We start from the raw sequence: 14,640 nt of genomic DNA, 5'->3' as shown, positions 1-14,640 counted from the left end.
CTCACTGTTTCCTATTTCATATCTGTTTTCTGATTTCCTCCCCCTTCCCCTCCCGTGCAGCAGCAGTGTGCAGTGTGGTTGTACCACAGAGACACTGATATGCCCACCCTCTAACCTAACACACACTACTACTTATAGTAGGCTATTACCTCCACAGCAACACCAGGACCAAATGCCAAATACATTTCTCTGCCTGTAACTCTTCCCCCATACACTGATCAGACCCAGCCCTGTCCTCAAGAAGCTGTAGAAATTCATAATGAGAGAGATGATCGTACAAGACTGATGGGGAAATACCCTGGACCACCTCAGACCGCTGGTGCTGGGACTCCACAAAATAACATCTGGCCTCTGAGAAACGGCAGTATCTGACACCCAACAGATTCTAACCAGATGCACAGTTATAGTGCCATGATGCCTTTCTTGGGCAAGTTACTTCCAAGATACATGGCACTTGGCTGATCTGTTTTCTTCACAGCTATGCAGCTCAGTTGCTTCATTTTTCTTACTGGCCTCAATTCAACAAGATGCTTAAGCATGTCAGGGCAGAGCTTGAAGTCATGTATGTGCTCATGGCACATGGCTCATGAAACCATGGCTGATGGTTTTAGTCCCATCAACTCTGCCTTCGTTGCTGAGAGCAGTATGACAAGCTGGATGCAATAAAAAGGGCTGTTTAAACAATTTAGCAATTAACAAACCAAAAGACACTGTCAAATGTGTTCTGTATATAGATGTTTTCCACAGATTATTGTTGCTGTCTTGTCTTGGAAGAAACATGTCACAAGATGAGCATTATTTCCTTTTTCACTGTGGTGTAGCCATGATTTGATATTTGTATGAGCAAGCAACGCAAATACTTCATAAAAGCCTTTAATAGTGTAATTCAGCTAACAGTGGCAACAGTAATCAGCAGCTTGCTTCAGACACTGAGCAATCTGACAGCTTTGTCTGATTGCATCTCAATATTTTACTAAAAGCAGAGATTGCAGTAAATGGGTGGACTAAAAAAAGAGAAAGTACGATTGAACAGGTGTGTACAGGGACAATCATGGTCACTATGAACTATTCACACTGTGCAAGAGAAAATAAATGGGAAAGGTGAAGAAAAATGGGCATCTTCAAATTTTGTCCATATTAAATGAGTATCAATTGTATCCACTTCAAATGAATTTTAAGTTCTGCCACTGAGCAGATTTATGTATGCTTTGAAATGGTACTGAATAATCTTCTCATTAACAAAAATAGCTCAAGCATGACAGATTTAAAAAAATTCTGATTTAGGTGCTGCTAACTATATTTTGGAAGTTTAGAGAATCGCATATATATATACTGGCTCTAACAGAGGTGGATATTTCAAAAATCAAGTCAAAGTCAGAGTAGCATTATTTATTCATTCATACTTTTAAAAGGTGAAATGCCCCAACTGAGCAGTAAGTTGTTTCTCACTTAGTTATGCCTCCTCTGTATTTAGCAAGGCATAACCCTAAAATGTTTTCACAAAATATCTCCTGTGTTTTCCTAACCTAATGCTTCACCAGTTTTGTGACACCCCTTAACTGTAATTATACTTCCTCTGGAATTGCACCCTAAATAGAAATTGAACTATTCATGCTGCAAATTGAAATTCTTCAATGCGAAGCCATACAAATAACTTGCATTAGCATTAACCTCCTCCCAAAATTTGATAAGATCACTCCTGTTTCTCAGAAAGATGATACTAATTGCTGCTATTTTATCAAGTGCAGGCAGACACATTCAAACCAACAAGTAAATGCTTGAATGACCCAGAAAATTTTCCTTTTAACCTTTAGAATGTGTGGATGACCTCATGTGAAGATCCACTAACCATACAGCCACGGTCAGAGCCGCTGCCTGTATATGGGAGGTAACGGAGTGACAGCAGGCGGCATTTCACCCATTAAAATCAGGGTTTGTGGCACTATACACTTAAACAACAAAACAAAAACTCTTTGGGGATTGTATAGCAACTGAGGCAGAAGCGACACAAGAACACTGTCGCAAGCTTTGTTAGACCAAGGCCCAAAGCACCCACAGATTTCAGTGATGCTAAGTTGTAATCCTGCTACCTTGCTCCAGCCCTCTCTGAGCCCCGGACACGAGCTCCCCGCTGCACATAGGGCAGCTCCCCAGGAAGGACTCGAGCAGCACCTGCCCCAGCCTCTTTGGTAGCTTGGCCTTTACTAGATTAAAGGACACAGTTAATTACTATTTCATCCCCACCATTTATCTCTTCCCTTCCACAGTCTCCTGTACCCTCCCTTCCACTTCCCTGCTAGCTTGTGTCACTGTAACTCATTAAGCCACCCCTTGGGTTAGGCTCAGACCTTCCCCATCATCCCAGCCTTTGGGACAGCCAAGTCAAGCTGAGAAGACAAGGCCTGGAAGTACAGCTACAATAAGACATCAGTAATAATAATTGGAGAAATACTATATTCCCTTGTTCATCTAGAAAATTATGACTGCTGAATGTTAAGCAATTATTTTTTTTCCTAATCACTGGTATCTAACAGCAGATCTTACTGGTCAGATGATCGACTTATTGCCATGGGTGTTAGGGCAGCAGGACACAGACAGACAGGACATTGTACTTCTGCGCTTACATGCCCGCCTGAATTTCCACTGGGAAGATCTGATCCTCCATCCCACTGCACCTCTAAGCCAGAGTAAGGAGAATTCCCAATTCTTTGCTTGCCATGCTTAACATTAGAGTTTATTATCTGCTATATGAAATCATCACTCAATAAAATCAAGAGCTCTGACTTCAGTAGTGCCAGATTTTAACGCATTGTGTGCAATATCCAGAGGAAAGCTCTTCTGCAGTAAGAAAAACCAGCATATATTCTAGAGGAAGCAATCCTGCAAGGGAAAGGAACTAGGCTGCAAGAATAAGCACACAGTTTTCACCTCTAACTTCTACAATTTCATTATGGAAGACTTTGGAATATTTGCTTGGAGTAAATGCATTACTGCTATGAACCAGAAGGCCTGGAATTAAATTATTTCAACAGAAAAATTGTATTAACATTTGTTCTTGAAATGCAGCATTATGATAACACACTTTACACTGGGAACATTTCTACAAACACTTTTTTTTTTTAAATAATAATGCCAGTTCTCCTCCTGCTGAACAGACTATAAATATCCTCAGGTAATTCATTAGTAAGAGAGTCCAACTAATTAATTATTGCAGGCCTAGTTATACATTGTTATATTTGTTAAAGGGACATGGTCATGATAACATTCACTAACCAAATTCACGATATTCATCTACAGAAAGTGGTAGATTTACAACAGAACCAACTTTAACATGAAAAAGAATATTCAAGGGGACACCGACATGGCCTTACATCAGGGACACAGTTTACTGCCTAAGCTCAGAGCAGAGCTGTCCTTCCATGAAATGGCTGCAAATGCCTTTCCTGGTCCAGGAAGAAGACACATCCTTCTGAATAGTTCTCAACCACAGAGCTAGATAATTAGAGATTATTTACATACTAATATAATCATAATGATTGTATATGTTCATGGTGTGCCTCCTAAAACCGAGTGATCCTTCTTCCAGCCCGTCCCAGGTGTGGAGCCAGGTCTTTCCTACTTTGTAAGGGACTCACTTGCAGGGTCAGCAGGGGAAGGTGACTCCTGAAATCAGCCCCAGGCAGGCAAGCGAGTGAGGCAGCAGGCAGCTGTGCTGGTCGAGGAAAGACAATTCATTTTGTGTTGCCCTGTGAGGGGGTATTTGTTGTTTGAATTAATAAACAGGGCCCTAAGGAAGAGCCTGAAAGCGATCTGAGCATGTTGTTTAATCCTTACCACCTGTTTCCCTAGCAGTCTATGCTAATCATGCCCAGCACCATCTGAAAACTGAAATACACAGCTGCCTAGCTGCCTTCATTATATTTATTAGCTAAAACAGCCGCCTGCAAAAAGATAATATAGAAAGAAAAATCTTGCATCTTAACATTACTGCAGATAGACCTAGGAAAGAGAAGTATGCTGTACTTGTACAGACATTTTCAGGTTAGATTTGTGCTCTTTAATTAAGCAAAACATTAAGAACAACAAGAACAAAAGACAGTAGAAACAAGTGCCTGTGGAAGTCAGCTCACGCCACCTTTCCTACCAGTTGTAAAGCTGAATTTTAATAGCTCACTCTGCTATTCTCTTTGCTCCAGTTTCAAAATCGCATTACAGGCAAATACAGTGTAAGGTTAGCATCTTCAAGAGTCCTTTGCAACTTGTTTTTCTAGAAACAGCATCTGTGAATCTGATTGTTATCTGAAACCTTGTGTTACTTTACACCAGCTGTGAAACTGCTTATGCTAGCAGGGGATAACAGAACATTTCCCTGTGGATTTGTGAGCCTAAACTCCACATGCCATCCTATGGACACTTTGCACCTGGTCTCCTTTGTGAGACATTTCATATAAAGTCATGAGAACAACAAGAGGATCCTAAAAAAAATTTGCATAAATCCCTATGCAGCAACACTGGGAAACTTTGCTCATTGAAGTGCATTACTAACACCATTTGGAAAGAGAAAGATATCTGAAACGTCCTTAACTGGGCTGAAGTATTCATGTGCTCAGGGATAGGAGGTATGAAGAGAATAATTTTCACCTATAATTATGTTACATGACTTAAGATTTGAATGCAAGCCCTGGGAAGACAACATCTCTAATATAAAAGGAACTTAGAGAGAGGGATCACTTTCAGATCTTCAGGTAATCCACTTGAGAAAAGCAGAACGTTTTTATTCCCTTTTGGCTGCTCTTTTTCCTGGCTGTGGGCAGCAACACTACATATCAGCCAGCATCCACCACTGCAGTGCTACCACCCTGCAGCAGCACAAAGATTTGCCATTACGCGCATCTGGTGTCCTAAACCTCCTATGGGATGTTCTCCATCTCAGCAAGATAATACATACTATTAAGAAAAGATGCTTCAACTTGAAAAGGCTGAAAACAAACAGAGAACAGGGGAACAATCCAAAGAGACTGGGTACACACACACAAAAACCACCTAGATAACAACAGTCCTATGACCAGTGCTGAAAAACATTGGCGGGGAAAGATGAGCATCTTTCCAGAAGCTGCCTGGGTTAAGTCACTCTGCAGCTAGTAGCAACTGAGATGAAACTTTAATGGGGGACAGATTGTTCCTACCTACTTATTAAGGGCAGCTCCTGGCCTAAATGAAGTGGACAAGTGCAGGTTGCTCCAAGGGCTGGAGAGCAGTCACAGCCTCCCAGCTCCCTCCGGCCACCCCAGGGAGCGTGAGTCAGCGACCCAGATTTTCAGACCTCTCCCCGCATCGTTCCCTGTCCCACTTCTGCTTCCAGCCCTCCGGCTAGGGCAGGAAAACACAGTTTTGCCTGCTCTGCTGAGAAGCTGTGAACCGGCCTGAGAAACTCTACAGAGTTTTTGTACCTTCCATTGAAATTTCTGGGCTATTTAATCAGTTTGCAAGTGTATGAGCAAAATGTACAAGCAATGTCTGCCAGAGACTGTAGGACAGTGTAACTCAGTTGTTAGCTGGGCTAGGGATTGCTTGCACCAGTCATTTGGAAGATCCCAGGTTGCTAACACACACTTAGAAAAACCAAGACCTTAGCAACAAAATTCAGTATCCAACTACTACCACAGCACAAACAAGTAATCAAAAACATAGTACACAAATTACTTAAGACCCAGCATAACCCTGAGGAGAGCCCAGCAGGTCCCCAGACTCCCATTCCTGACCTGCATCTGGTCCTCACCTGTCCCCTGCATACATGGGACAGAAACCAGCCGGACAAGCTAAAGAGCAGACATCACCAGGGACAAAATTTGCCACCTCAATTCACCAAGCAATTTTTTTCACAGTAAATTGTGTTTTAATACCAAACCAGCTTTCTGCCATATAATCCTAACACACATTTCAGCCAAAGTAATGACAGCCATGTCTCAAGAATAAAAAGAACCATTATTATTGATCATAAAAAGAGTAGTTTATAATTGGGCTATAGCAATTACTAGCCTCTTTTAATGGTGTATTATACCATCGCATTTTTTCTTCTTTATTAAAAGAGATAATTTTCACTGCTTGTGGGTTTATAAAAGGATAAACAGGAATTGATTATTCAACATTTTCAGAGAATCGCTTCATTGATAACAACATGGTCTTCCAAAGAAGCAACCAAAAAGTTGCAACTAGTGAATTCAAAGTCTTTTACCTTTTTTCTTTGCCCAGCTTTCAAGCAGACAACATTATGGCTTTTTTTCTTCTCTTGGTTAATTATCAGTACAGCCGATCCACTGGAGAAGAGGACAGTATAGATTTTACCAAAAGTGCCATTAGACTATTTAACACATATACTCTATGACAAGTAATAATTTAAACCCACTTGAAGGTTGGTCTTTTTATTTTTCACATAAGTTATTTCAGTTGTGACAATAACATATGTAGAAATATGTTGCCAATGAACATTAACTACATTTTATGTCTTTATTATTTTGTATTTTACCAGGTTGTCAAGAAACAGATTTACAATAGAATGCAAAATAGGAACATTTCTGGTGTCCAAACATGTCTAGATGGTACATTAGCTGGCATTAGTATGAAATTGTTCATAATTTGCATTTATAAGGCTCAGTTGGTAGCAACCAAGCCTGTATATGAACTCATATGCATCAAAAGCCCATTTTAGTATTTTGTGTGAGAAGCACCATGTCTTTACTGACAATTCCTTGCTTTTAATCAGTCCTATACTCCATAAAATGCATGTTCTGAATTTCATGGCAAAATGCACTACGGGATATAAACATATCAACCAGAATATATCATTGTAAATTATTCTTAAATCAAATAGTATAACATTTTGGCTTCAGCCAGCAACAGCAAACAGGAAGGAGGATCACTAGCAGCATACTTCGAACACTCAGTACCGTGTGTCCAATGTCTGGAGGGTGCCTGGTCACCACAGGTCCTCAGACAAGTCAGCTCATTGCTGGATGTACCACGTTTCTGTGTCACTGGGAAAATGTCACAGTTGGTTCGATTTTACTTTTTATTGGATTTGTGTTGATATACAGTGTTTTCTGTGTCTGAACTCTTTGGCTTGTGCTCTGTTTCATTCCCATGAATGGTTTCCAGCTTGATTACAATCCACTCTTTGAAATAATTTGTATTAATTAGGAAATTAACCTATTACCAGTCCTCAAACTACTATGATGACACATGACAATGTAGCGAAAGACACCAGATGACTTCATGATTTCATTCACTACCTTTCATCTTCTAGAAACTCAAGTAAAGTTCTAACCAAGTCATAGGTAAGTGCATTTTTAACAAGGATTCTACTTCTTTTGTCTGTGTCACAAAATTATGACAACAATGATATATGTGCTTAAAAAGAACAGAACTGGGATCAGAAAGGGAAATACCTCTCAGATCAGGACCGAGCCTCTGGTCTAATTAATACTATTCAATTTTATATTACTGCCACATAGAATAAAGTGTAAGGCAATAATTAGGTATTAGTATTTGTTTTCATGAAGCATCTGGGAACAGTACCAATATTACATCCTCTTTGAAGTATCTAATGAAAGGATATAAACCACAGCAGAAAATCACTTTTTCTTTAGATTATTAAGTGTGCATCAAACATATTTATTGGCTTTTGAGGCAAAATTAATGTGTACAGGGAAACACCAGCAGTCTGTTATTACAGGGTCCTACTGAAAGGAACAGAGCTACATATGGGTTTTGTTCTGAAAATCTGAGAAACATACTGTATACAACAAGATGCTTGCTTGGAGTCACACTAGATTTTACAATACAGAGCAGAAAGACGATTTAAAAGTTCTCCTCAATGACTGCACAAGCAGATGATCAGGTAGAACACTGGTCCAACACTTCTTTTAGCAGGCCATGAACTCACAACAAAGAACTGAAAAGTAAGCTTGAGTATCAATTGCTGAACATGCAGATGAGATACTGGGAAATACACTGCACAAATACAAGAACAGTCCAACAGTGCTTAGAGAGCCAATTTATAAACAACCTTTGCTGGCTCTCCATTACTTCATTCCACATAATAAATCACTACCGTGCATCCTAATGTCTGTGTCCGGGATTCCTCGGAGAGCTCAGAAAAGCATAGAGCAAACAAGCGTGGCAAGGACAGATCCACCTGTACCAATGAGAAAAACATCTACAGGTGCAGGTTCAGGTGTCCAAAATGAACAGCTATATTACTTAAAATATCTCTTTTGCCTACTTTTTTAAAGTCTTACAGGATTGCATCACTGTGAACTATTTTCTGAGTCAATTCTTTCCCAGATACTTTCTCAATGTAAGGAAATGAGCTCAAGACAGCAGGTGGGTACAAGGAGAACAGTTCAGGGCAATATGACCCATAATGTGCTCTGCAAGAAAAGAAATCAAAGTGTTTCTCATAACACATCACAGCAGTCTCTCTGAAGGTCTGATCTTTCTATGTGCTAAAAAATATCACTTCCCAAAGCCTACGGGACAGGAGAACACTAATGTGTGTTCTCTACGTGGAGCCCTCAGCGTTTAAAGAGCTGCAGGAAGGGAAAAATAAATCCAGCTCTCCTAAACATGGTCTCAAAGAGAAAAAGAGGGAAGAGAAGGGCCATAGCTCATGTCAAACCTCAACATAGTGAAGCAATAAAGTCAGGCATCTGGTGTCAGGTGTGCTGAGTAAGTGGATCAAAGATCCAGCACAGCGAGCTCTGACCAAGACCTGGCCAGTAGGTCAGATGGGGCACAGAGCAGGTGAGCAGGAGCTGGCCCGGAGGGTCCGAGCTTTGCCTCATCTTCCAGGGAAATGGGCATGGCCATCCTCACTTCAGTGATGGAGGAAGAGAGGGAGCACACTATTGCTGCTGGAAGCAGCTAGCTCTGGCACAGAAGAAGTTGCAAGAAGGAGTAAAGAAGCAGCAAACCTCCCAGGGTGCAGCTTCAGTCAGAGGCTCCTGCTAACAGTAAGAGAGTTCTGCAAGTTTTCCCTTATCCCACTGAATTGTGTTATTTGAAAAATGCTGCTCTTTAGTTCTTTGCCCAGCAGAAAATGACTACATTTGCTCTAACATAGCACAACAAAACATTAACAAAATGTTACTAATCACTAGAGAAAAGTGTCCTCCAAAATTAGCTCTGCATAAACCAAAGGAAATTCTTGTTATGCATGAATGAGGTCCAGCTCTGAAAAAAATCTCTGCTTCCTAAGCAAATAAGGCCATTCCCTCTTTCTTAAGGAACTGGAACGTTTTTTCTTTCCGTTTTTCCTGCAAATCCCCTTCCCTGCAAATGAATGCCCATGATAACTATTTAAGAACAGCTCCGTAGTAAAACCTTGCTGCCACCCTTCAGTTTTTCATAACTTTGGAGTGCTGCAGCAATGCTGCGGCACACACAGGTACCTCTCACAGTTATGAGTCCCTCTGGAAACGACCGTGCCAGGCAAACAAAGGGAAAAGGGACCAGGATTTATTACATAAACACGCTGTCTGCTTCTCTTCACTGACCTCCCCTTCAGTACATGCTATTTTCCTCCGAAATCTCTGCCCTCTGCAGCATACAAAGCCCAAACATAACAGGACCAGCACCTCCTGCAACCAAAGACATACAGGATGGAGCAAGGCTACCCCAAACCTGGTGTCCAGCCGGAACCCCAGTGTGCCTGGCTCCCTGACGTACCACCCGAGTGACCCCAACTGCCAGGCATGAGGGAGGGGGGCTGTCACCCTCCCCACCAACCTCTGTGGCCTGTCAGCCCCTCAGCATCCCTCTGGCCCCCACGTCCCAGGGGGAGACAGCCGCAGCAGCACCAAGCTCATGCCTCGGCACGGCCTGGGAGGTCAGTGAGCTTGAAGGTGAAAAAGAACGTCTGAGAAGAGAGGGGATGAGGAAGGTGGCTTGGGGAAAGCAAGGCGAAATTATTTGTCAGAAATTCAAGCTGCTGATTTCAGTGTTGACTCAAATCATGGTTCATTTAAGAAAATAAAAGTCAGCTGATCTTTCCCGGTTGCACTCTCAGAACTTATGTTTCTAAAGATAGATCAGTTGTTGCCACCTAGTAACCATCAAGGCATTTGATTAATAACTAAACATTCCCTTTACACTCTCTTTGACCCATCTTTTTAAGCAACCAAGAGGGTATGCTACACACACAGTAAAGCACTTATGCAGTTTGACACATGGACTTGCAGTTTTTACATTTCATTAGACAGCAGAAAACTTGGGACTGTATCAGGGAGCTTTGAATGGACACTGGAACCCAGTTCTTTTTCTAATCCTTTCTCCAACTCCTTCTGTGAAGACAAAAGCATGCTTTTTGATAGAAGCCACAGAACAAGAAAGGGACATGAAGGAAGATGAAAAGGGACCTGGCCCACTTTGGTGGGACGGAGAGCTAGAGCTGGTGGATTTTCTTCCACCTTCGTTCAAAGCCAGACCTGGCAATCACACACTCTCCAGGCTTGCTTGATACAGAGTACTTCTCAATGACAGTCATCTCCTGGAACCCATGGATGAGATGTCCCAAACTCCACCTGGATATTCTGCGCTAAACCATACGCAGAAACCACAAACTCTGCCACATCTTCTTGCTGATAAAATAGAACTCTGTATAAAGTCTTCATTAATCTGTCTGTTTAGAGGTTTTACACATGGATTTGGTACAGACTCCCACAAACGTTGTATAGGTGCCTTACATTTCTCACGGCTGGTTCACACCTGAAGACTGGAATTTAGCTTTCAATTTTTCTGTGTACAAAATCCCCCCCCCTACTTTTGGGCTTACATCTGCTCCACAGCTTTCCTTGACTGCAGGCTTGGGGAGAAATGAGACACAAAGAGCTCACAGTGTTTTGCCCAGCATGTTCTGTGTGTTTCCTTGTGACATTTCATCAACTGCTGCACACGTTTTATTGTCAAAGGCAGATGGTCAAATTGGAGGCATGAAAAATCTCCCAACTGCAATTGCCTGAGAGTGTCCCTGAGCCACTGGGGACAACTGAAGTGAAATCTCAGATCAGACCGGGGAAACCTCTAAATTCACCCAACTGGAAACTGTTTACACAGACCTCTGCAAAAAGAGACCAGTAACGCTTCCCAGCCTTGCTCAAAGTCACAGCGATGCCCCCAGGCCTGTTTTATCCTCCAACTATTCTTTAATATGCTGAGAAGTTTTTCAGTTGTTCCACTTTCTTCTTGCCCTTGTTGGGCTTCAAGAGGAAAACTGAATTTGTTTCTCCTCAGGATGTGCAGAACTTGGGGCGGTGAAGGAAAGCAGAGGACCAGATGTATTTCACCTCTTTTACCTTCCTAACAGATGGGCAGCTGTTCTTTTACTCCTGAATCTCCTGTCTCAACAAGGAAATACGAGCCAAAGCCCCGAGGGAAATGGCCTTGAGGTTTTTTCATATTTTTTGGTGAGCTCAAGTGGAGGGAAAATAAACTTATGTCCCTATGCATTCAATCTGATTGCATTCAACCACAGCATTTGATGAAAGTGCCCTGAAATAATTTCAAAAGTAGATGCTAAAATTAATCCTCTCTCACAGTGCACCAACACGGGATTACTCACTGCCTGGCACAGAGACATGGATCTCTCTGGGGTGGATGCCCTTCTTGCAGGAAGGCCCGCCACAGTCTATGCCGACAGCTCCATCCTGCCAGTTGTTTATGAGTTATATTTTTTGATCCACGTTTCCTCCCCTTTCTCAGATTTGGGTTGCAGGACACAGCAGAGGCCTCAATGAGCATTCAGGGAGAAATAAACAGGACTGCTCTCCCCACAGCATCCATCCCCCTCCTCCCCCTTTTGGGGACAAAGACAGAGATATCACAGGAGCCCTCTTTCCCGCCTGCCATAGCTGGGGAAAAAAAGAGAAGGGATAAGCTCAGAAAGTCTTTTAGGCTGTAGGAACAGTCCTCCCCACAAGTTCAGCTCTCCATCTGCCATACTGGCTACAGAAACAGCCAAATGGGCAAAGAAATTAATTTACCACATTAAACCCTAACCATACATGTCATGTCTCTTCCACTTACATTTTGACTGTATAAAGACAGAAGCTTATAAAGAACAGCACTTCAATATTAAAAAAAGTCTTTCTCCAACCAGTGCTACAAATTGCAGTAGGTCAGGAGCTGTTCATTCAAGTGCACAGCTCCTACCATCAGTGCTATTAGGCTGAAGGGAACAAATGTTACTCTTCTTTCAAAAAGATACAGGCCAAGGTCAAAGCTTATGTCATCACAAACGCAAAACATGAGAAGCCTACACATTGCTTTCAGCAAGAGTTCGTTTCGCTGACATGCAGTTTTCTATTCATTTAGGACATTTCTGTCTAAGATTAAAAGCCAGAGGGTACACTCTGCGCTGACCTTCCTCCAACAATTAAAAAGAACACAAAATCTTCAGGCTTCAGAGGGAAAAAAAATTGATGCCAATTTAGTCTTAGATAACGCAGCATCAATGAGCCCAGTCGATATTGCACACAACACAGTCAGCAATTTAGGCATCCTGTTACATTTCTTTTTGGGGGGTATGCATACTAGCAAAAGAAAAAAAAATTGCTATAAGGATCAAAGCACAGTAGAGAAAAGCTGATAATTGACTGCAATTGCAGCTCAGTATTATATTTCTGAAAAGATACTACGAGAGCAATTTGCAGCATTCTCCAAGATTCATTTCCTCCACCAAGATCTCAAACAAGTATTCTTCAATTTTGGTTAGCTATTAATTGTATTGGAAACTTATTTATCCTGAAGGATAGCAAAGCCAGCACAAAAGGAGTTAATTGAATATTTTCATCTAAATAAAAAGCATGGTTCTGTTTGGGAGCAGAGCTACGCTGGCTGCATTACATTATTCTCAAAGCTAAGTTCAACCTATTACTTTTCCAAGACTGCAAAAAATAAAAGGGACAGAAATTGGAAGTACATTTAAGACCCTATAAATCATTATATATAAGGCAAATGCACATGATTACCCTGTATTAGAGGCATTTTATTTTATTATGTTTCAATTTCAGTAGATTTGGATTTTTTTTTTTGCCTCTCCAGAAACAGAAGTTGCGATTCATCACAATTTATGTGACTATTCTGACTGTTGTTTTGTGGCTGCCTGACCCAGCCGTGTTCGGCTGCAGGGTCAGCCCATTCCTAGAACTTGGCTCTTTTTCTCTTTTATGCAGAGGGTCCCCAATGTCAAGAAAATCCAGTTCAGACCACAGAGGGAGCATCTGAAACAACTCTCCCCTTGCATCTCTGAGCGACCTTTTGTTGGAAGAGCTCTAGGTGGCCAAATTTTCAAATGCTGGTTTGTCTGTTCTAAAAATGCTGGCCTCCAGCAAATTTCTTTCAAGCTAACTGAAAGTTATTGTACCAGGCCTTGAGCTACACTTTGTTTTAAAATAAAAAAATTTTAAGCAGAGGCCTTTCACTGCCAGGTAGGTGTGACAAACCCTTCTCAAAAGAACGAGTGCAGTAGCCATAATGACTGGCTCCAACTGACCTGTTTAACAGGGAGGATGCAGCAGCAATCCTAGTTCCCACAGCTGGAGATTGTCAGGATGAGATCTAGTGCAGAACACAGGCACTGCAAGTCAGGTACTCCGGTGTTAACCATTTAGACTCTTAGTTCCCACGATTGAAACTCAAGCTTACAGTTAAGCCTCTAGGCAGTTGCTAATACTACACAGTATTGTAAGTCTAAATGACTTCACACATTCTGGATCCAAAGAACATGCTTTCCTGAGAACAGGCACCTATAAATAGTTTTTGAAAGAAATTAGGTGTCTCAAAATGTGGCCACCAGTACAGAAGATATTATCTGTCTCTGATATAATAGCAAATACCTTTACCTGCCAATGATCTGTATTTCACATGTCCTAGCTCAACACCTCATGGCATTCCAGCCCTCTCCGAGATAGGACATTATTTAACTGGGCATACAGACTGTTATTACTATAAGTTCCTGTTCCTGACAGCCCAGACAGGACAAGAAGGAATGTTTTATCATCAGAGCAGCTACCTCACTCCCTCGGGAAACGAGAGGCTTCACCTCTGAGCTGCTGCTTTGGTAAAGTTAGGTGAATAACAGGAAAGTGCAATCCCCCAGAAATTAGATGTTGGCAAAACATAATGAACAGTGGCACAACTGAGGTACACGTTCCCTGGTTGCGCACCTCTGATGTTTAGTAAGAATTCCGGTTGCATTACATACACATGCAAGAATAGTTCATTTTTTAAACAGTCACTGCCAAGGAATTAAATTAGGAAAAGTTACTAATTAAGAGACATTGAAGTTGTCTACTAGAATAAACTGATACTTTCTTTCTGGAAAGGTAATAATGACACAAACAAAAGCAAGCTTTCACTGAAGTGCAGAACATGGCATATTAAGGAGCTAATTAACGCTGAGCAGCACAAATTTATGTCCTCCATTAAAAAACACAAAAAACCCCAAAAAACAGACAAGACAAATATTTGCGATTGCCTACTTGAGAAACAATTGAGAACTGGATTGCTAAAATCAGACTCCCTCCACGCGTTTCAAGTAAACATTGATTGGAAATGTCAAAGAATCAAAATCTCATTAACAGG

General features: G+C 41.5%; 1 long non-coding RNA gene across 3 annotated transcripts in view; it reads right to left on the bottom strand.

Moving 5' to 3' along the window:
• Positions 1 to 6,677: 6,677 nt before the first annotated feature.
• Positions 6,678 to 14,640, bottom strand: part of LOC127019504 (uncharacterized) — a 132,868-nt gene continuing 124,905 nt past the window's right edge. For all 3 annotated transcript variants that reach the window (XR_007766946.1, XR_007766942.1, XR_007766945.1), the window contains one exon: positions 6,678 to 8,194. This is a non-coding gene — a long non-coding RNA (uncharacterized LOC127019504). The remainder of the gene's footprint in view (positions 8,195 to 14,640) is intronic.

The sequence above is a fragment of the Gymnogyps californianus genome, chromosome 9 (assembly GCF_018139145.2).
Source record: "Gymnogyps californianus isolate 813 chromosome 9, ASM1813914v2, whole genome shotgun sequence".
NCBI lineage: Eukaryota > Metazoa > Chordata > Aves > Accipitriformes > Cathartidae > Gymnogyps > Gymnogyps californianus.
This window is presented reverse-complemented; position numbering and strand designations above follow the sequence as displayed.